This window comes from Triticum urartu, chromosome 6, assembly GCF_003073215.2.
Source record: "Triticum urartu cultivar G1812 chromosome 6, Tu2.1, whole genome shotgun sequence".
Classification (NCBI taxonomy): Eukaryota; Viridiplantae; Streptophyta; class Magnoliopsida; order Poales; family Poaceae; genus Triticum; species Triticum urartu.
Window position 1 is genome coordinate 403,191,284 of NC_053027.1, and position 23,653 is coordinate 403,214,936.

A 23,653-nucleotide genomic window follows, 5' to 3' on the forward strand; every position below is an offset into this window, starting at 1 on the left:
TAAAATTTGAACTTGAACTCGGTTTGGACCAAAGTGCCGTTTAGCAAATTAGGTGCAATGACATGGCACCGTTAGGGTGTGATTACTGTAGCTTATCTACTAGGGTGTTACAAATCTCCTCCACTACAAGAAATCTCGTCCCGAGATTTAAGAGGTGGAGTAAGGGGAAAGTGCTGGTTACGAAATTCTAACGAGTGTTCCCGGTCTTGGTTGCTCTTCTCGAATAGGTCGACCCACTACGTTGATGTCTTCATTTCCCTACTCCGGGTCATCATGATAAAGTCGTCATCCTATCTTCGGAAAACTCCATCGTACTTACGGAAGAATAAAGGGTGGGCATTCTGGGAGAACAGACCTCTGCGAGGTCGACTTTATGGTTGATAATATCAAGGAAGGTGGTGGAAGTAACTCTCGAATTGAAACTTACAAAAATATCGAGAGCAAAGTAAGGAGGTATCATGGGAAGTTTCGAGCGGGCAGGCAATCGTTCGATGCCTGAAACAGGGCGTGAAAAGGGGTTCAAAGCAATGGGAATAAGTATTGTGTCTGATACCAGAATTGATGATCTCTCGGAAGGTGGCTCGTGAATCACATATGAGGCCAAGTGTGAGGAATTAACTTTGGAAACCGGGGGTGTATAGGAGAGTCAGGTTTCGATCCTGTGGAACTGTGGGTTATGGGCCCACCATGTGGTTAAACATAGGGAAGGCATTGACACCTTGCACGGTCATGATAGCAAGACATGTCAAAGGGTAGCCTATCAGTTATGTCGACAACAATGTCGATACCAAGGGCGAGGGACGAAGAGAACCATTTTCCTACTCGTTGAACGAGGCGGACCATTAGGCAAAGTTCTCGTCCATCGGTGGCTATCGGAATGTAATCAACAAAAGTAACATGGTCTTTCTGGCAGAGTGGTACAACGAGGTGTTTACATAAGCAGGGATATATTACTGCTTATATAATATAGATCACAAGAAGGTTTAAACAAACCAATGGAAAGGAAAAGTGATTATCAGGTTTAAACAGAACAATGGAAAGGAAAATGTGTTTAAACACATATTTCAAGGGTATATCCTTCCCAAGGACAAGCAGAGCATGATATCCATGAAAGGATATAATGTAGAAAACTCTTTAGGTAAGGTGAGAGAAATTTCATGACATTACCCATACAATGGTGTTTGGATAATTGAGCAAGAAACATTTAGCATTGGGATTCAAATGTTCTTTGTTGAAAATTGGAGTACCATAGACATGCTTCGAGATAGCGTTGGCGTGGTCTTCAAGCAAAGGTTAGACTCAGGATGCCTGAGAAGAGGTGCGACAAAAATCGACGAGATGACATTATAAGATTCTCAGGAAATGAACTATAGGAGCAAGTTCCGAAACAAGGGTTCATCAGTAAACCATGGAGAGGATGAGGAGGTGGCGGATGGACACAGCGGCAATTCATCGAGGCTTCCAAAAATATGGATTTCCACAATTAAGTGAACAAGGTGATAGCATTGGACACATCGAAGTATATAATGAGGTATGTTTGATGATAACATCCACAATTAAATATTGAATGAAAATGCACCTGGAAATATGGACTAAGTAGGACGATCAAAGTTAGAATGGTGATTTGATAACTAAACTATCGGCCATTCACTTCTAAACAATAGGGTTGCTAGAAGTTTCGAAGTCGCACATCATAGATCAATTGTCGGTTTTCCGGTTAGAAACAACACGGTGAACAAGGAGCGAACGGATATGGCAAGGAGTATCACCTGTATCAAGAATTCTTAAGAGGTGGTGAAATTCTCACGACATTCTTGACATAAAAAATGGTAATACTCCAAGGTAAAGAACAAATGCTGGATAGTAAGGATCTCAAGGTATATCACGAAACACGAACAAGTTTGTGTTGAACAGAAGGCAATAAAGTGGTCGGTGATAACACAAATCATTGAGGGCAAGGATGGTACTTCTCATCATGAATTCAATTGATATCCTGGAAGGAGTCAAAATGTTGACAATGATCACGACAAATTTGTCGAGAGGTTTCAAGAAGATATAATCGATCGGTGATGACATCAAGTCAATAGAACGATGAAGCAAAAAATTATTGGAACCATGAGTACGACACAAACTCGAAATCAGGCTTGTTGTTCAAGACGAAATGATATGACGAGGAAAATCGACGTAAGCTTAGCTCATCGTCAAAAGTGGTGCTCCGGGGATAAGGCCCAGGTAGCATAGTTAAAAATTAGCCCAATAATGGTATAGCCGATCAGGCTAGGAATGACGGGAAGGATTATTAAACTCATAAGCAACGAAAATTAACTAGGGTTATCAAACTGGAATGAGGAATCGGTTCACATATCGGTGTTCTCGGTTGACGACAACCCAGAACCCAGAAAAATTGAAATCGGTGAGAAATAACAGTTGATGAAGAACCCATAAGAAGTTATGCAGTTCCATGACATTATCAAGATATCCTAGTGTAATACTCGATGGTAGATCAAAGTAAAGGTTGGACAGGTGCAATGATCTACACAAGACAAGTACTTAACTTGTCCGATAAATGGTATTAATGAGAAAATATGGTCGGAACCATTATTGCAAAGGACCAAACATAGATACAGGATGAACTTATAACAAGGGGGTTAATATCATTTACAAGAAGCTTCGATGATAAGTTTCACATCGGGTCCATGGGCATGAACGCAAAGGCTCAAGGTCCACTCCCACTTCTTCCGTGCATAACCTTTCATTTTACTTCTCGCTTTTGATGAAGTTGTGTACAAATTTTATTTAGCAAAATACCATAAGAGTATGGAATGAATTCAACAATATAACCATCGCATAAAGCATTCTTTTCATGATCTACAAGCATAGAATATTTACTACTCTCCACATAAGTAAAATTCTTCTTATTCAGAATAGTGGGAGTATCATAAGAAACTCGAATACTATAAATTGTTTCCACATTAAAAGAGTAATGTTCAGGAAAAGGGTAATCATAATCATGACAAGTTTTATAAATATAATCATCACTACTTTTTATAGCATAAGTATCATCACAATAATTATCATAAGTAGCAACTTTGTTCTCATCATAATCGATTGAAACCTCTTTCAAGATAGTGGAATCATTACTAAATAAAGTCACGACCTCTCCAAATCCACTTTCATAATTGTCAAAATAATATTCAACATCCTCCAAAATAGTGGGATCATTACTTCCTAAAGTTGACACTCTTCCAAACCCACTTTCATCAATATAACCACGTAGAAGCTTCCGGGTTTACACGGATTAGAAAAGGCATAGCTTCAACCCATCGGGGCATCATAGAAACATATACCACAATCTTCAAGAGTAAATAGCACCAGCTCAAAAGCAGAGAATGGTTGGCCAAACACAGAATAGGATTTACTAATGGCATTATATATCATAGGAAGAACTTCCAAAGTGATTGAATATGAAGGACGTTGTCGGGTAAAATCTAACAAAGGATCCGATGGTCCTCAAGGGATCTGATGTAAGCATCGGTATTCAACCAGAGGAAGAAAGAATCCAAGGAGATCAAATTATAGAAACAACTGACTTAATTCAAAGCTCAATTGCAAAGGAAGTATGAATTCCAAAACAAGGGATCAGAAGCAATGCTCTGATTAGGGATGGATAAGTTGAATAGACTTAGGGGTACATTCGACGACAACTTGATTGGTCGAGGACCAGCTCATGTTCAAAATGACGTCTGAGCCAGAAGGATGAATCCTGGGGTCTGATTAAGGAATGTGAGAATTCCCAACATAATGATTCAACAGACTCAAACTGATAATGACTAAGGATGCCAATAAGATTACCGGACTTATGAGGTTAATCATAATGCAAGCAAGCAAGAATTTCAAGAGCAAATAGGTTGTTGAGGATTTTCAGGGATCGAATGGTATTTCTAAGACTTTTGTGAAATACATGAATCAACTAGGGATGAGCGGATACTTGATAACTGCGAGAAATTATCCGCAAGGGTATGTCTGCGGCAAAGAGCTGCAAAGCGGTGGGCACAAAGGATTCTCGAATTATCGAAGAAATTTTCAGGGTATCAAGTAATAACAGGGGAAACTAGGAACAAAAGTAAGAACGACAAGTGTAAGCAGTTATCCATAAGGATTTATCGGTGGTCGGGAATAGCAAAAGTGGTGGGCACAAGGTCTCGAAAGAATAACGGAGAGTATCTTCGGAATCTTCTGGTGAAGCAGGCCATCATCTGGAATGAAGGGGCTCTTCGGGAGAAAGTATTAACGAGAACCTAGAGTTAGAGTTAGCAAAATCATTTAACCCAAATAGAAGAGAGTTCAGAGTCCCAGAGTAAGGATCGAGGAGTAAAAGATCCTAATACCACCCAAATGGTGACGTGGTCCCGTAAGACACACAGCCATGTTAGTAAAAAGTTTTATAATGTCTAGACTCGACTTCGGCCAAGGAGTGTGGAAGGGGGATTCCTACAGGCAGTCGGCTCTGATACCAACTTGTGACGCCCTCGATTTGACCTTACACTAATCATACACGCAAACATGTACCATCATGATCAGGGACTCACGGGAAGATATCACAACACAGCTCTACAAATAAAATAAGTCATACAAGCATCATATTACAAGTCAGGGGCCTCGAGGGCTCGAATACAAGAGCTTGATCATAGATGAGTCAGCGGAAGCAACAATATCTGAGTACAGACATAAGTTAAACAAGAATGCCTTAAGAAGGCTAGTACAAACTGGGATACAGGTCGAAAGAGGCGCAAGCCTCCTGCCTGGGATCCTCCTAAACTACTCCTAGTCGTCGTCAGCGGGCCGCACGTAGTAGGCACCTCCAGTGTAGTAGGAGTCATCGTCGACGGTGATGTCTGGCTCCTGGGCTCCATCGTCTGGTCGCAGCAATCGGGTATAGAAAGGGGGAAAAGGGGGAACAAAGCAACCGTGAGTACTCATCCAAAGTACTCGCAAGCACGGAGCTACACTACATATGTATGCATTGGTATCAAATGGAAAAGGGGGTATCATATGTGGACTGAACTGCAGAATGCCGGAATAAGAGGGGGATATCTAGTCCCGTCGAAGACTACGCTTCTGGCAACCTCCATCTTGCAGCATGTAGAAGAGAGTAGATGGTAAGTTCACCAAGTATCATCGCATAGCATAATTCTACCCGGCGATCCTCCCCTCGTCGCCCTATTAGAGAGCGATCACCGGGTTGTATCTGGCACTTGGAAGGGTGTGTTTTATTAAGTATCTGGTTCTAGTTGTCATAAGGTCAAGGTACAACTCCGGGTCGTCCTTTTACCGAGGGACACAGCTATTCGAATAGATCAACTTCCATGCAGGGGTGCACCACATTTCCCAACACGCTCGATCCCCTTTGTCCGGACACACTTTTCTGGGTCATGCCCGGCCTCAGAAGATCAACACGTCGCAGCCCTACCTAGGCACAACAGATAGGTCAGCACGCCGGTTTAAATCCTATGGCGCAGGGGTCTGGGCCCATCGCCCTTTGCACACCTGCATGTTGCGAACGCGACCGGAAGCAGAACTAGCCCCCTTAATACAAGAGCAGGCTTACGGTCCAATCCGGCGCGCGCCGCTCAGTCGCTGACGTCACGAAAGCTTCGGCTGATACCACGACGTCGAGTGCCCATAACTGTCCCCGCGTAGATGGTTAGTGCATATAGGCCAGTGGCCAGACTCAGATCAAATACCAAGATCTCGTTAAGCGTGTTAAGTATCCGCGAACACCGACCAGGGCCAGGCCCACCTCTCTCCTAGGTGGTCTCAACCTGTGACTCCCGGATAATCTTGCTACAGTAATCCCACGCTAATCGTGCCATGACACCTCAGTTACTGTTGCTATCCTCGCAAAATTCGAAACCGTTCAAAATTCAAATTCAAATTAGTACAACAATAAAAGTTTTCAAAAATTGAAACAAAAATGTTCAGTGGTTGCCGAATATTACCAGGGTAATTATGATGCAACAAACACATTTTTATAAAATGGCTAGATGGTTTGAAGTTAAATAAAAGAAAGAAAATACAAAAGGAGAAAACAGAGAACAAAAATAGAAGAAGAACACCCCCTTCCCTGGGCCGTGGCCCAACTGGGCCAACCCACCTAGCCCAGCCGGCCCACCCCCGGCTATAACCCCCCCCCACTACCAGAAACCCTAACCCCATCCACCCCCACCCCCCCCGCGCAGAAATATCTCCCTCCCCCCCCATCTCTCCCGATTGGATCGGGAGGAGACGGCCGCCCCGACGCCCGTCGTTGCCGGCCCCGCCAATCGCCGCCGCCGCCCGACGCAGCCCGCTCCGACCTCGCCGCGCCGCCGCCTGCCATCGACGCCCGCCTCCTCATCTCCTCCCGCACGGCCGCGCCCGACGCAAGCCACCACTCCGCTACGGCCACCGCAGCCGGCGCCGGTGCCGCCCCCAGGGCCTCCTCTGCGCCCCTGCGTCCTCGTCGCCAACCCCGCCGACCTCATCGCCTCCCCATCGAGAACGGCGCATCGGTCCCGTTGCCAACGTCGCCCGTCGCCGAACCTCCCCGCCGGATCGCCGCCGTCCTCCTCATCCTCCTCCCCAGGCCGCTTCCTCGCGCCTCACCGCCCCTCTCCTCGGCAACGAACGTGAGCCGCGCCCCCTCCCTCGTTCCCCCTCGGTCGCTATGCCGCTCCCCGCGCCGCATCGCCCGCTGCCCCGCTACGTGACCACCGCCGCTGTTTAGCTCCTCCCCGCGTCGCCCCCCTTGCTGCTTGCTGCGGCCCCGCTTCCCCTGGCCAGCGCCTCACAGCGCCCGGTGGCCATCACCGTCCATGACCTCGCCGCTGCCACCTCAGGCGACCGGCCTCGCCGTGCCGATGGCCGCCCCTGTTGACCCGGGTATATGCCCAATCGGGCTGGGTGCCCGCGCCCACAAGGCCCCTCTGGCCTATGACATGTGGGGCCCTACCCTCCCACAGAACGTTTAAATAAAAATAAAAATAAAAAAATAGAAAAAATTAATTAATTAATTAATTAAAGAATTAATTAACTTAATTTTGATTATTTAAACTAATCAAATAACTAAACTAATTAAGCTGTTAGTCAATTAATTAATTAGTATGACAGTGGGCCCCCCACCTAATTAATACTAATTAGGTTAATTAATATGTCTAATTAAAATGTGTCACTGACCAGTGGGACCCACTGGTCAGGTTGACCAGTCAACCCTGTTGACTGCTGACATCAGCATGACATCATGCTGATGTCATAAATCCTTTTTCGAATTAAATTAAATAATTAATTAAATTCCAAAAATTAATAAAATCTTTAAAAAATCATATCTTTTAATCCGTGACTCGGATTAAATTATTTTCAACATGAAAGTTGCTCAGAACAATGAGACGAACCCGGATACGCAGCCCGTTCATCCGCCACACACCCCTAACGTATCAAACACGCAACTTTTCCCCCCTCCGGCTCCTCTACCCGAAAACGCGAAACACCGGGGATACTTTCCCGGATGTTTCCCCCCTTCACCGGTATCACCTCATACCGCGATAGGGCACCCCTAGCACCGATACTTGTCATGTCATGCATCACCATGCATCTGTTTGCTTAAATATTTATTGTTTCTTCCCGCTCTTCTCTCGCTAGACACCGAGACCGACGCCACTGCTACCCAGTACGACTACGGAGTTGACGACCCCTCTCTCTTGCCAGAGCAACCAGGCAAGCCCCCCCTTTGATCACCAGATATCGCCTACTCTTCTCTATACTGCTTGCATTAGAGTAGTGTAGCAAGTTACTGCTTTCCGTTATTCCTATCCTGATGCATAGCATGTCCTTGCTACTACCGTTGTTACCATTACCTGCTATCCTACTGCTTAGTATAGGATGCTAGTGTTCCATCAGTGGCCCTACACTCTTGTCCGTCTGCCATGCTATACTACTGGGCCGTGATCACTTCGGGAGGTGATCACGGGCATATACTATATACTGTACACAGTTACATTACTTATGATACTGTTCGGAGATGGGGGCTGAAGGGGCAGGTGGCTCCATCCCGGTAGAGGTGGGCCTGGGTTCCCGACGGCCCTCGACTGTTACTTTGAGGCGGAGCGACAGGGCAGGTTGAGACCACCTAGGAGAGAGGTGGGCCTGGCCCTGGTCGGCGTTCGTAGATACTTAACACGTTTAACGAGATCTTGGTATTTGATCTGAGTCTGGCTACTGGCCTATACGCACTAACCATCTACGCGGGGACAGTTATGGGCACTCAACGTCGTGGTATCAGCCGAAGCCTTCGTGACGTCAGCAACGGAGCGGCGCGCGCTGGATTGGACTGGAACGCCTACTAGGCTAGGTCTGCTTCCGGCCGCCCACGCAACGTGCAGGTGTGCTAAGGGCGATGGGCCCAGACCCCTGGGCGCTTAGGTTTAGACTGGTGTGCTGACCTCTCTGTTGGTCTAGGTGGGGCTGCGACGTGTTGATCTTCCGAGGCCGGGCATGACCCAGAAAAGTGTGCCCGGCCAAATGGGATCGAGCGTGTTGGGTTATGTGGTGCACCCCTGCAGGGAAGTTAATCTATTCGAATAGCCGTGATCTTCGGTAATAGGACGACTAGGAGTTGTACCTTGACCTTATGACAACTAGAACCAGATACTTAATAAAACACACCCTTCCAAGTGCCAGATACAACCGGTGATCGCTCTCTCACAGGGCGACGAGGGGAGGATCATCCGTTAGGATTATGCTACGTGATGATACTTGGAGGACTTCAGTCTACTCTCTTCTACATGCTGCAAGACGGAGGCTGCCAGAAGCGTAGTCTTCGAAAGGATTAGTTATCCCCCTCTTATTCTGGCATTCTGCAGTTCAGTCCACATATGATACCCTTATTACATTTGATACCCATGCATATGTAGTGTAGCTCCTTGCTTGCGAGTACTTTGGATGAGTACTCACGGTTGCTTTCTCCCCCTTTTCCCCCTTTCCTTTCTTCCTGGTTGTCGCAACCAGATGCTGGAGCCCAGGAGCCAGACGCCACCGTCGACGACGACTCCTACTACACCGGAGGTGCCTACTACTACGTGCTGCCCGCTGACGACGACCAGGAGTAGTTAGGAGGATCCCAGGCAGGAGGCATGCGCCTCTTTCGATCTGTATCCCAGTTTGTGCTAGCCTTCTTAAGGCAAACTTGTTTAACTTATGTCTGTACTCAGATATTGTTGCTTCCGCTGCTCGTCTATGATCGAGCTCTTGTATTCGAGCCTTCGAGGCCCCTGGCTTGTAATATGATGCTTGTATGACTTATTTTATTTGTAGAGTTGTGTTGTGATATCTTCCCGTGAGTCCCTGATCTTGATCGTACACGTTTGCGTGTATGATTAGTGTACGATTGAATCAGGGGCGTCACACAACCTGCCCTGTCGCTCCGCCGCAAAGTAATAGTCGGGGGCCGTCGGGAACCCAGGACCCACCTCTACCGAGATGGAGCCACCTGCCCCTTCAGCCCCCATCTTCGAACAGTATCATAAGTAATGTAATAGTATAAAGTATATAGCATATGCCCGTGATCACCTCCCGAAGTGATCACGGCCCAGTAGTATAGCATGGCAGACGGACAAGAGTGGAGGGCCACTGATGGAACACTAGTATCCTATACTAAGCATTTAGGATTGCAGGTAAGGTATCAACAGTTGTAGCAGCAATGACAGGCTATGCATCAGGAGAGGATTAACGGAAAGCAGTAACATGCTACACTACTCTAATGCAAGCAGTATAGAGAAGATTAGGCGATATCTGGTGATCAAGGGGGGGGCTTGCCTGGTTGCTCTGGCAAGAAGGAGGGGTCATCTCCGATGTAGTCGAACACACGGACATCGGCACCGGTCTCGGAGTCTACCGGAAAGGAGTAATGGAGAGGGAACACAATAAATAATAGAGCAATCAAATGTAACACAAAGCAAGTCGCGGCAATACGTTGTGCTAGGGGTGACCTAATGTAGGGATAGGCGATACCGGCGAAGGGGGGAATCATCCGGGAAAGTATTCTCGGTGTTTCGTGTTTTCGGACAGATGAATTAAAGGGGGAAAGTTGCGTGTTCTCTATGCTAGGGATATGTGACGGACGAATGGGCTGCGTATTCGGATTCGTCTCGTCGTTCCGAGCAATTTTCATATATAAAACTTTTTCATCTAACTTGCGAATTATTTTATATGAATTTCTAAAGCTTTAATAATATTCTAGAATTTTTGGAATTGTTTTGAATTTAAAAGTTAATTTCTAAAGTGCAGTCAACCCAGTCAACTTTTGACTAGTCAAAAGAGATAGCATGACCCACATGTCATGGTCATAGGTGTAGACTACTTAGGCTAAATTAATTTAAACTAGGGGGCCACATGTCAGTATTTATATAGACTAATTAGCACTAAATTACATCATACCTAAACTAGCCTTAATTAAACCTAGCCTAATTAAACCATGGGCCGTCCGATCGCATAGCCATCCGTGGCTGTGTACACACTAACACACACGGAACCCAATAGCTAGGGGTTACTCTGTTCCCTCTTAACAGAACAAAGCATTTTGTGATTTTTATAGAATTTAATTCATGTCATATTTGAATTTGGTCCAATGGAATAATTTGAAGGTTGTCATGTGAACTCTTAACACAAATTAATTTTAACGAAGTTAGACTTTGTTTGATCATAGTTTTGTCGCCGTCCAGAGAGCTAAGAAGGTAGAAATAGAAAAAGCTAGCCAGCTGTAGCAGCGGCAGCAGAGCAGCGAAACGCAGCGGCATGAGCGGCGAGGGTGCGGCGGCAAGCAGGCAAGCAGCAGCAGTCAGCGGCATGGCGCGTACGCGGCCAGGCAACGCCGCGCACGGCCGGGATGCGGCCCGGGCAGCGTTGCCGGAGCCAGCGGCAGGCGGAGGCGACGGCAACGCCGAGCGTGGGCAGGAGACTGCGGAGGCGCGCGCGTGGCCAGGGGGTGGCGCGGGGATGGACATGAGCAGGAGCAGACGCGCACCGGAGCACGAGTGCGGCCACGGCGTGGTCCGGCCAAGACGGCCATGGGCGGATGCACGGCTGGGCTCTTTCGATCGGGCATGACGAGCTGCGTCGAACGATGGCAGCATCATGGCAGAAGGCAACCGAAAACTATGCCGACGACGTGCTAAGGCAGAGGCAGGGGCTCCGGTTCAATGGAAATCGAGGACACGACCATGTTGTTGACGAACCAAAGGAGCTACGCGTACGTTTCACTGGAGCACCAGCAGCACGGCAGTAGTTTCAGCTCATCCCGAGGTGGACAAGGGCGACGACGGTGAGCTCGACAATGGCGGCGGAGCAGCAGTAATGGCGACGACAACTAGAGGGCAAGATTGATGGCGCTAGCAGAGGGGAAATGTCGGGGTGCTTACGTAGGAGCGCACGGTGGCTCGTTGGATGGTTAGGAACGGCAGAGGGCGACGGGATCGTCGACGAACGCCGGCGACAGCAGAGGAGGAGATCAGCTCGATCCGTCGACTTGGGACTCTCCTGCTCGATCTGCTCCTCGAGGAAGACGTACTGGACGACGAAGGAGCGGCCGGGCATGGCCTCACCGCACGGGGACGACAGCGGGGTTGAGGATGACGAAGGCCATGGCGGGCAGCGCTCGGGCGCGAACAAAAATGACGATGACGGCGCGAGAGAGGGAGTTGATGGGGACTAGGGTTCATGTACAGGGTCGAGGGGGGCCTTATAGACATCAGGGACGGGCTGGATGCTCGGCACGTGGCCATCCATTGCCACGGACGTGGGCGCGGCGTCCACCCAGCCTCTGATGAACAGAGAGGTTGGGGACGAGCTCTAGGTGGGTTGGGCCTTGCCTGTTTACTTCAAGGCCCAGGCACACAGTAGTTTAGTTTCTGTTTTCTTTTCCTTTTATTGCTCCTGTTTTTTTTATATTAATTTTTGTATCAAATGAATTTTGTTGCCATTAAAACTTTGCCCAAAAACACTTTGTATTATTAGGAGCTATCACACAATTTTTGGTCGCAATTGGAGTTAAATAAATAATTGCTTATTTTGAAAAGGCTATTTTTTATTTTCTGTTAGACCACTTATTAATTTCCTAGGAATTTATTTGTGAGCCCAACGAAGTTGGTTTCAACATCAAGATGATCAGGGAATTTATAGAACTATTCGAACATTTTAGTTCTACTGTTTGAAGAACTAATTATGTTGACTTGATTTTAAAATTTGAACTTGAACTCGGTTTGGACCAAAGTGTGGTTTAGCAAATTAAGTGCAATGACATGGCACCGTTAGGGTGTGATTACTTTAGCTTAACTACCGGGGTGTTACACCGGTGACCTTGGCCCGCCATGGATGGCCGGCTCTGCCAGGCCAGGACTCCCTCGCTGTCGCTCCTGCTACCCGCCTCTGCTCTGCACGGACGGCCCCTGCGTCCGTGGCTTCGCCTCCGCCGAGCTCGCCCCGCCGCCTCCATTCTACTCCGTCCAGATCGCAAGGCCGGCCTCCTGCAGCTCGTCGTTGCCGGAGTTCTCCACCACCAGCAAGCAGCCGCGCCATGACCCTCCTCGCGTGGCGTCTCCACCTTCCGGTCCATCCGCGAGCAAGCTGCCCCTGTTGCCTCTTGGTCTTGGCCGCAAAGATCCTTCGACGACCCGTGTACCTTGTCGTGACGCTGGTGGAATTCCTTAATCCTTCGGCCGCCAAGACCGCAAGGCCGCCACTAACCGAAGGAGCCCACGACCACCACATCAACCTGCCCCTCTTGTCGTTGCCAAAACCACCAGTCCAGGAAACTCCAAGACCAAACGTTTTTGTTTTTGCCAAGTTCCGTCAAACTGACTGTGTATGTCTACCGTCGCCGTGGGTTCTTTTTTTCATCAAGTTCGACTACAACACGAAGATGTGAACAACTACGCGGAGTCGCGGAGAACGACTACACATGGGACCCGTCAAGTTCTTCTACGCGCGTGTACGACTACACATCTGAGATGCGTTGAGTACCTCTACGAAAGACCCGAACGTCTACGATCCGTGTACCACGACCGTTGCCAAAGACCGTCAAGTGAACAACTACCCTCATCGTGGACTCGACAAGACAATGTGTACAACTACTTCCACGACGACCGTGCTCCACTACCGTCGCAAGAACGAGATCGACGAGTCCGAAAACCCCTAGTATCATGACAACCCCGAAGGGACTCGGATTCTTCAAGTTCATCTTCGACAAGTGTACCACTTCTTCCTACGACCATCCCGAGAACGTCTACTTCCTCTACGCCGACTTGATCCGTTCCGAAAATGCACGCTTCAAAGGTATAAACACCGAGACGACCACCAGTGGACCGTATGCATGTGACATGTGTATGAGATGGTTTCATGTAACTGTTTCTCACCGCGTACGATGTGTCTCTTGCGCATTATCCGTTTTTGAGCCATCGACACGTGGGAACCCAGTAACCGGGAGCACCCCACCGTTCATCGCATGATGCGCTCCTGTCACCACTTTCTTTTGCACCGGCATCTCAACTAGTTGTCGGATCATCGGAACGTTGCCGTGGCACCATTTCCGTTTTCGCCGCCATGACACCCCTTTCTTTCCGTCGTGGTGAACAAATGCTCGCATCATGCTCTTATCAACACTTTCATAAAACTTGTATAAACTTGCACAGGTCATCCGCTTCATGATAACAACATCAAGTATGTTTACAATTGTTGTTGCATTTAATTGCTAATGCATATGGGGATTTACCAGAATTGTTGTTTGTTCCGACCTCATTTTAAACTTGTTTAGATAGAGATTTTGCTTTTGCTTCTTCTCTTGCCATGTTTAACAACATTTAATATTGTTGGGTATCTAATCGAGAGAGAACTAAATAATTGATGTGGTGTTCCGTCAATATGCATCCCATGCATATTGGGCTCCATTTAACTTGTAGTGTTGTTTGTGCACTTTGCCATGCCATGCATATTTAAACCGGACATGCATCATACTTGGTTGTGCATCATGCCATGATTATGTGATGGTCATTTACCATGTTGTTTGCTTCTTTCCGGTGTTGCTTCTTCGGGTTAGTTCTTGTAACATCACGTTTGTGAGGATTCATTCGACTTCGTCCGTTTGTCTTCTTCATGTACTCGTTCTTCTTCCTTGCGGGATCTCAGGCAAGATGACCATACCCTCGAAATCACTTCTATCTTTGCTCGCTAGTTTCTCGCTCTTTTGCTATGCCGCGGTACCTACCATTTGCTATATCGTGCCTCCCATATTGCCATGTCAAGCCTCTAACCCACCTTGTCCTAGCAAACCGTTGTTTGCCTATGTTACCGCTTTGCTCAGCCCCTCTTATAGCGTTGCTAGTTGCAGGTGAAGATGAAGTTTGTTCCTTGTTGGAACATGGTTATTGTTGGTATATGTTTATGTTGGGATATCACAATATCTCTTATTTAATTAATGCATCTATATACTTGGTAAAGGGTGGAAGGCTCGGCCTTATGCCTGGTGTTTTGTTCCACTCTTGCCGCCCTAGTTTCCGTCATATCGGTGTTATGTTCCTTGATTTTGTGTTCCTTACACGGTTGGGTTATAATGGGAACCCCTTGACAGTTCGCCTTGAATAAAACTCCTCCAGCAAGGCCCAACCTTAGTTTTACCATTTGCCACCTAAGCCTTTTTCCCTTGGGTTCTGCAGACTCAAGGGTCATCTTTATTTAAACCCCCGGGCCAGTGATCCTCTGAGTGTTGGTCCAAACTAGAGCACCGTGCAGGGCCATCCCTTGGAAACTTGGGTTACGCCGGCTCCTGTACGCTTAGCTTATCCGGTGTGCCCTGAGAACGAGATATGTGCAGCTCCTATCGGGATTTGTCGGCACAGCAGGTGGTCTTGCTGGTCTTGTTTTACCATTGTCGAGATGTCTTGTAACCGGGATTCCGAGTCTGATCGGGTCTTCCTGGGAGAAGGAAGATCCTTCGTTGACCGTGAGAGCTTGTGATGGCCTAAGTTGGGACACCCCTGCAGGGTTTTGAACTTTTGAAAGCCGTGCCCACGGTTATGGGCAGATGGGAATTTGTTAATGTCCGGTTGTAGAGAACTTGACACTTAACTTAATTAAAATGCATAAACCGCGTGTGTAGCCGTGATGGTCTCTTCTCGGCTTGGTCCGGAAAGTGAACACGGTGTTGGAGTTATGCTTGAACGTAAGTAGTATGAGGATCACTTCTTGATCACTTCTAGTTCACGACCGTGCTTTGCTTCTCTTCTCGCTCTCATTTGCGTAAGTTAGCCACCATATATGCTAGTGTTTGCTGTAGTTCCACCTCACTACCTTTTCCTACCCATAAGCTTAAATAGTCTTGATCGCGAGGGTGCGAAATTGCTGAGTCCCCATGACTCACAGATTACTTCCAAAATCATTTGCAGGTTTTGATGATACCAGTGCAGGTGACGCAACCAAGCTCAAGGAGGAGCTCGATGAAGATCGTGTGCGTTGTGTTATTTCGTTTCCAGTTGATCAGTAGTGGAGCCCAGTCGGGGCGATCGGGGATCTTTTGCTTTAGGGGTGGTCTTTCTTTATTTGGTTCCGTAGTCGGACCTTGATTGTAACTGGATGATGTAATGCTATATTTATGTATTGTGTGAAGTGATGATTGTAAGCCAACTCTTTATCTCTTTCTTATTCAGTACATGTGATGTGTAAAGATTACCCCTCTTGCGACATGCCTACAATGCGGTTATGCCTCTAAGTGATGCTCCGACACATGGGAGATATAGTCGCATCGTGGGTGTTACATCTATATGCATATTTGGCTGGTGGAGGCTCTAAGTTTAATTTTGCATAAAGCTAATTTTTCCCTACAACAAAGGAATACATTTTTATTTACTACTAAGTTAAATTACCCATATTGAGAAAGGTAACCCCAACTCAATCCCAAAACTCTAACCCAATAATTTCATTAAATAGAGTGATGAGATCAACCAATAATTCAAATACCAGATACTCAAAATGTCCATAATCGGGGACACGGCTAATCATGATTAGTTTGTACACTCTGTAGAGGTTTGTGCACTTTTCCCCACAAGACTCGATCTCCTCCGTTTAATTCCTCGCACAACCAGGGATAGTCTTTCCGAAGAGGTCCCCTTAACCGATAGATAGGCCGGTACACCTACAATTCCCCTACATCTGCTAGCCCATCATGGAAAGGTTTCCCACAACTTTCTTAACTATTCCAGAACCCATAATGGCTTATGGCTGCACATGGAAGCGTCTGGGCATGAAAAATCTTATGATTCCTTTCAGCCTGGGTGGCATTCCATAGGATGATCACACGGGTAACCCGGGATCTCCTAGGACAACACTGAATTCCTCAGATGCATTGAATCTGCTTAGAAAGTTGTGTAACAACTCTTTGGTGGACTAGTACAGTAACTGGCTAGGATCAAAATTATATGTTGGAAAGATGACACTAATTGTGTGAACAGAAAGATTACTTCAATACGAATCTGATGCAGTTGGGTTTATCGGAAACAGAGCTACGGATAAAAAGATATGATAAAAAAATTGAATATGAATCTGAACAAATTTGAAAATTTGAAAATTGCAAAAAGTTTATTTGATAGATTTACTAGATAGGTGAAATCAAGACGAAAATGTAGACGTTGGATCTATCTAATTTGGATGAACGAGTAAAAAGTTATGGCTATTTGAAAAATCAGAACCAAGCTATTTTATGGACGAGAAATAGCTATTGCTAAAAGATTTCTACGCCTAAAGTGTAAATACAGAGACTAATTAATAATCTAATTATTCTATCGTACTAGTCTAGAAATAATAAGTTATGGGAGTATATAAAAATAGGAAGAAAGATACCTTTATAAGGTAGAGAAAATAAGACTTCGGAGAGTGGAGACAACTTTTACAAGTCCCGCAGGGGAGAAGAAATATATTTTTCTTTAGTGGATCGAGTCAAACCAAAATATTTATTTAATCCGAATTGGATGATTTTTGGAGGCTATATGGATCTATATTTATACGTGGAAAAGAGGCTTAGGGTCAAAGTCTAGGCAGTGTGGGGCTAAACATATACATACATGGAAGACATTGAAAAAGATCATGCGCCTGGGCTAAGAGTTCAGCCCGTCCGCGCGCGTACACTGTGCGGCAATTTTTTTATTTTCTTTCACTTTTCATAAATAAATAAATAAAATAACATAAAAGAAAATTGTAAACCTTAACGAAAATAGAAAGAGAAATAGAAAAATACAGGCTGTCCTATCTACTATGCTGCGCATGTGGGTGACAGATAATTATGAGCCGCACGTACAGTTTTTCTTAATTAGAAACAAAAAGGAAAACTGAATAAGGAAAAAAATTATATAGGCATATTATATATAAAAAAATTCATAAAAAGATTTCGCAAAACATGAACATATTTTTAGCGGCAAATAAATTCCACAAAAATTTAGAGAAAGCAAATAATACTGCTTGTTCAATTAAAAACCAGATAAAAATATTTTTAAAATATAAAATAATTTCAAATTTATTTCTCTCAATTTTTATATTATAGGGAATCATTTTAACCTATTTTCCATATATTTTATTTTTGTATAAAAATAATTTGAATAAGAACCAAATATCTCCAAATTGAAAATGAGTTTCAAAATAACTTCAAAGGACTTTCAATTTGATTCTTTGAAACTTCCAACTCTCTTTCTTAGAATTTGCAGAAGTCATTTTATCTTCTCTCATGAAACTCATTGGGTTGCATAAATTTTCTAAATTTGAAATATTTTCAAATGGAATTCAAACCTTTTCAAAACCCCTTTTTCATTTAATTAAATGGAAGAAGTCATATCGTCTTCTCTCTAGGGTTTTGTGATGAAATGAATTTGAATTCATGGAGATCATAAATGCAAGGTGAAAGTTTTGGGAAAGTCATTTTATTCCCTCTCATTCAACTTCCAAAAAGTTTCAAATTCCACTCAATTTCACAAAAGCAACCACACCACAATCAAACAATCGATCAAAACTATTTATTTAATATAACATTCCAAAATTTAGAATTTTGGGATTGTAACGCCCGGATAATCTTGCTACAGTAATCCCACGCTAATCATGGCACGTCATCCCGATTACTGTTGCTATCCTCGCAATAATTCGAAACCGTTCAAATTCAAAATTCAAATTGATGAAAACAATAAAAGTTTTCAAAAATTAAAATAAAATTGTTCGGTGGTTGACGAATATTACAAAGGTAATTATAGTGCAACAGACATATTTTTATAAAATGGCTAAATGGATTAAATGATTTAAACAGAAAAGAAATAATAAAAGAAAATACAAAAGGAAAGAAAAACAAAAAATCAAAAAAGAAAAAAAAGAGAACCCCCCCTCCCCCCCCCCACTGGGCTTCGGCCCAGCAGGCCACCGGGCCGCCTGGCAAACCCACCCCTCTCTCCTTATTCCCCCCGGGTGAGACCCCGAAACCCTAGCCACCCCCCCACTCGCATCCACTCTCCCCCCTCCCTCCCGATTGGATCGGGAGGATAACGGCGCCGCGCCCCGGCCTGCCCCCGTCCTCCTCGCCGTGGAACGACGCCGCCGCCCGGAGCTCCTACCCCGCCGGCCTGCTCCCCGTCGCCCGCTCGTCCCCGGCGGCCTCCCCAACCTCCCCCGAGCTCGCTCCCGAGACCCTACGCGTCCCTCCCCGTGAGCTCCTCTCCTCCCTTTCCCCTCTGTCGTCGGCGACGTCCGCACCCAGTCGCCGCGCCCGACGGCGTGCGCCGCGCGCCCCTCGCGCGTCCAGGCCACGCGCCCGACGCCTCGACCTCCTCTACCGCGCGCACGCGCGCTCACCGCGTTCGGGCCGCGCCCTGGCCGCGCGCCGTCGCCCCGTCCCGACGCGTCTCGCCTGGTCAACCGCCCGCACGGGCGCCCCTCCTCCCTGCTCGCCCCCCCTCCGTGCCGACTGCGCCATGGCCTCGCGCGCCCCGGCCGTCCTCCCTCGCCGTGGCCCGCGTCCCGCTTCGTCTGCCCTCGCCTTGGCCTCGCCTCTCCACGCCGGCCTGCGCGTGGCTTTGGTCGCCGACGCCCGCGGCCGGCCACCACCGCTACCTGCCGGCCTCACCCGCCTGTGCCCCGCCTCCTCTGCACACGGCGCCCGGCCCCGTGGCGCCCCTGTTTCCCCCGCTCCGCCCTGTGCGCCGTCGCCGCCGCCGGCGAGCCTGCGCCCCGGCTCGCCGTGCCCCCCCCTTCCCCGTTGGCCGCGGACGGGCGCCCGCTGCGCCAGTTCGGGCGGGTGCCCAGCGCCCGCTAACACCGAAACCACTCTGGCCACTAGTGCCAATGACATGGGGGCCCCACGGCCCCAGAACGTTTTATTAAAAAAAGGAATTAAAATTAATAATAATAAAAATAATTAATTAATTAAGGAATTAATTAAGTTAATTAATCATAATTAGATTAATCAAATTAACTAATTAGTCTAATTAAACTGTGATTAGTTTAGCTAAAACCTGATTAGCCTAAACAGGGTATGACAGGTGGGCCCCGCTGGACCCACACGTCAGTTTGACCAGTCAACGCCCCTGTTGACTGCTGACGTCATGCTGGCGTCATGATGACGTCAGCAAACACTGTTTTGGATAATGTTAGATTTAAATAATTAATTAAATTCCAGAAATTATTAAAATCTTTAGAAAATCATATCTTTTAATCCGTAACTCGGATTAAAATATTTTCAACATGAAAGTTGCTCAGAACGACGAGACAATTCCGGATACGCAGCCCGTTCGTCCGCCACACATTCCTAACCTATCCAACTCGCAACTTTCCCCCTACGGCCCCTCTGCCCGAAAACGCGAAACGCCGGGGATACTTTCCCGGATGTTTCCCCCCTTCACCGGTATCACCTCATACCGCGTTAGGGCACCTCTAACGCCGTTACTTGTCATGTCATGCATCACTATGCATTTGCTTGCTTAAATATTTATTGTTTCTCCCCCCTCTTCTCTCGATAGACACCGAGACCGACGCTGCTGCTGCCCCGATCGACTACGGTGTTGACGACCCCTCTCTCTTGCCAGAGCAACCAGGCAAGCCCCCCCCTTGATCACCAGATATCGCCTACTCTTCTCTATACTGCTTGCATTAGAGTAGTGTAGCATGTTACTGCTTTCAGTTAATCCTATACTGCTGCATAGCCTGTCCTTGCTACTACTGTTGTTACCTTTACCTGCTATCCTACTGCTTAGTATAGGATGCTAGTATTTTCATCAGTGGCCCTACATCCTTGTCCGTCTGCCATGCTATACTATCGGGCCGTGATCACTCGGGAGTTGATCACGGGTATATACTATATGCTTTATACATGATACATGTGGTGACTAAAGACGGGTCGGCTTGTGGAGCACCCGCGAGTGATTCACGGATTGGGGGCTGAAAGGACCTTTGTCCCAACGGCCCTCTGTGTGGATCTTTGAGGCGGAGCGACAGGGCAGGTTCCGACCACCTAGGAGAGAGGTGGGCCTGGCCCTGGTCGACGTTCGCGGATACTTAACACGCTTAACGAGATCTGGGTATTTGATCTGAGTTTGGCCATTTGGTCTATACGCACTAACCATCTACGCGGGAGTAGTTATGGGTATCCCGGCGTCGTGGTATCAGCCGAAGCCTTCGTGACGTCAGCAACGGAGCGGCGTGCGCCGGATTGGACTGGAACGCCACTAGGCTAGGTCTGCTTCCGGCCGCCCACGCAACGTGCAGGTGTGCTAAGGGCGATGGGCCCAGACCCCTGGGCGCTTAGGTTTAGACCGGCGTGCTGACCTCTCTGTTGGTCTAGGTGGGGCTGCGACGTGTTGATCTTCCGAGGCCGGGCATGACCCAGGAAAGTGTGTCCGGCCAAATGGGATCGAGCGTGTTGGGGTATGTGGTGCACCCCTGCAGGGAAGTTAATCTATTCGAATAGCCGTGATCTTCGGTAACAGGACGACTTGGAGTTGTACCTTGACCTTATGACAACTAGAACCGGATACTTAATAAAACACACCCTTCCAAGTGCCAGATACAACCGGTGGTCGCTCTCTCACAGGGCGACGAGGGGAGGATCATCGGTTAGGATTATGCTATGCGATGTTACTTGGTGAACTTACCTTTTGCTCTCTTCTGCTTGCTGCAAGATGGAGGTGGCCAGAAGCGTAGTCTTCGATAGGACTAGCTATCCCCCTCTTATTCCGGCACTCTGCAGTTCAGTCCACATATGATACCCTTACTCCATTTGATACCCATGCATATGTAGTGTAGCTCCTTGCTTGCGAGTACTTTGGATGAGTACTCACGGTTGCTTTCTCCTCCTTTTCCCCCTTTTCTTTCATTCTGGTTGTCGCAACCAGATGCTGGAGTCCAGGAGCCAGACGCCACCGTCGACGACGACTCCTACTACACCGGAGGTGCCTACTACTACGTGCTGCCCGCTGACGACGACCAGGAGTAGTTAGGAGGATCCCAGGCAGGAGGCCTGCGCCTCTTTCGATCTGTATCCCAGTTTGTGCTAGCCTTCTTAAGGCAAACTTGTTTAACTTATGTCTGTACTCAGATATTGTTGCTTCCGCTGACTCGTCTATGATCGAGCTCTTGTATTCGAGCCCTCGAGGCCCCTGGCTTGTAATATGATGCTTGTACGACTTATTTTATTTGTAGAGTTGTGTTGTGTTATCTTCCCGTGAGTCCCTGATCTTGATCGTACACGTTTGCGTGTATGATTAGTGTACGATTGAATCGGGGGCGTCACAAGTTGGTATCAGAGCCGACTGCCTGTAGGAACTCCCCTTCCACACTCCTTGGCCGAAGTCGAGTCTAGACATTGCAAAAACTTTTACTAACTTGGCTGTGTGCCTTATGGGCCCACGTCGCCATCGGGTGGTACTAGGATCTTTTACTCCTCGACCTTTACTCTGGGACTCTGAACTCCCTTCTACTCGGGTTAAACGAATTTACTAACTCTGACACTAGGATCCCGTTACGACATTCACCCCAAAGTTGGATAAGCCCTAGTTATTCTTTAGAGTAGTACTTGAACATTATCCACATTGTCATTTGACTCCTGTGAAAACAACTTTGTTTTCAGATGGAACCCACGAGGCAGGTCGTGCGCCACACGACGGCCATTTGTGCCTCAGGATCACCTGCTGTGTTGGCTGAGATGATGACCTATCTGGGTTATTGCTGGCACCCTGAGTACACCGTCTATGAGGAGTATCAGGACTTCTACCAGGAGTAGTACCGTGCCATCGTCCACCTCTACTCTCGAGAGTATGACTCCACTACCGTGCTGCACACTGCTCATGGTGTTGGAGTGACTATCGATATGGCGGTCCACGATGCTGCTTATGCTGCTCTGACACGTCTCCGTGGAGAGTATCAGGAGTTGGACACCTCCCCCTTCAGGCACATTGCTATTGCATCCGATGTTGGTGCGGAGGGTTACTACACTGCTGCCTACTCCACTGTCACCCGAGAGCCATTCTACCATCAGAACCTGGTTCTGCATGCTGATGGGCTGGATAGAGCTAACCGAGCTCTTCGCCACGAGTTGTACACCACCCGTCAGCACCTGTATCGTGCTCTGACGCTGTTGCACCCCTCTGTCCGCTCTGGTAATCTGTCGCGTTCTGCGATCTACCCTGCCCGGACCGTGATGCCCCAGGGCATCGGCTGGCCAGATGTGGGAGGCTACTCTCCTGCATTGGGCCCTCTCCTGCCACCTGCGCAACGGGTTCCGCACCAGAGTATCCGCGGACCCCAGGCTACTCGCGTGGAGGTCTTCCCTTCGCGTCACTACCAGCTGTCGGGCTACACCTACCTCCGCAGTACCGCGTGGGACTGATGTAGACTTGCTTGTTAGTGTTAGATGCATTCGCCGCGAGCCTGCGTGCCGCCTATGATGTCTTAGTCTATGTACCAAAAACTCTGTGTAACGAACTCCATGCATGATCTCTTTTGTAAGATATGCCGACTACTATGTAGTATCTATCGTGCTGCTTTCGTTGTGCATGTTTCATCATGAATGACTCTTGTTATTTTTGCAAATTTCTCAATGCTGAACTATCCCTGTTAAATATTAGCAGGATGGTTAGACCAGGTGGTCGTGGTCGTGGTGGCAACGCCCCACCACCGCCTGAGTACATGGCTGGTATGATCCAACAGCTTGAGATGAATCGCCAGTTCATGGAGAATATGATGGCTCAGTTTCCTCGCCCCAATATGAACCAGCAGCCAACCCGAGTGACTCTGCAGGATTTCATGCGCCTGAACCCAACTGTGTACCGCAGCTCAACTCAGCCTCTGGATGCTGATGACTGGCTCCGTGACATCACCTATGAGATGGAGTCTGCTGATGTAGCCCCTGCCAGCTATGTCACCTTTGCTTCCTTCTTCCTGAAAGGACCCGCGGCTCAATGGTGGGACAGCCACAGGCGTACTCTGCCAGCTGGAACAATCATCACCTGGCCAGACTTCCAAGCTGCCTTCCGTGCTCGCTTCATTCCTCAGGGAGTTATGGACCGGAAGAAGCGTGAGTTCCGCAACCTCACCCAAGGCAACAGAACTG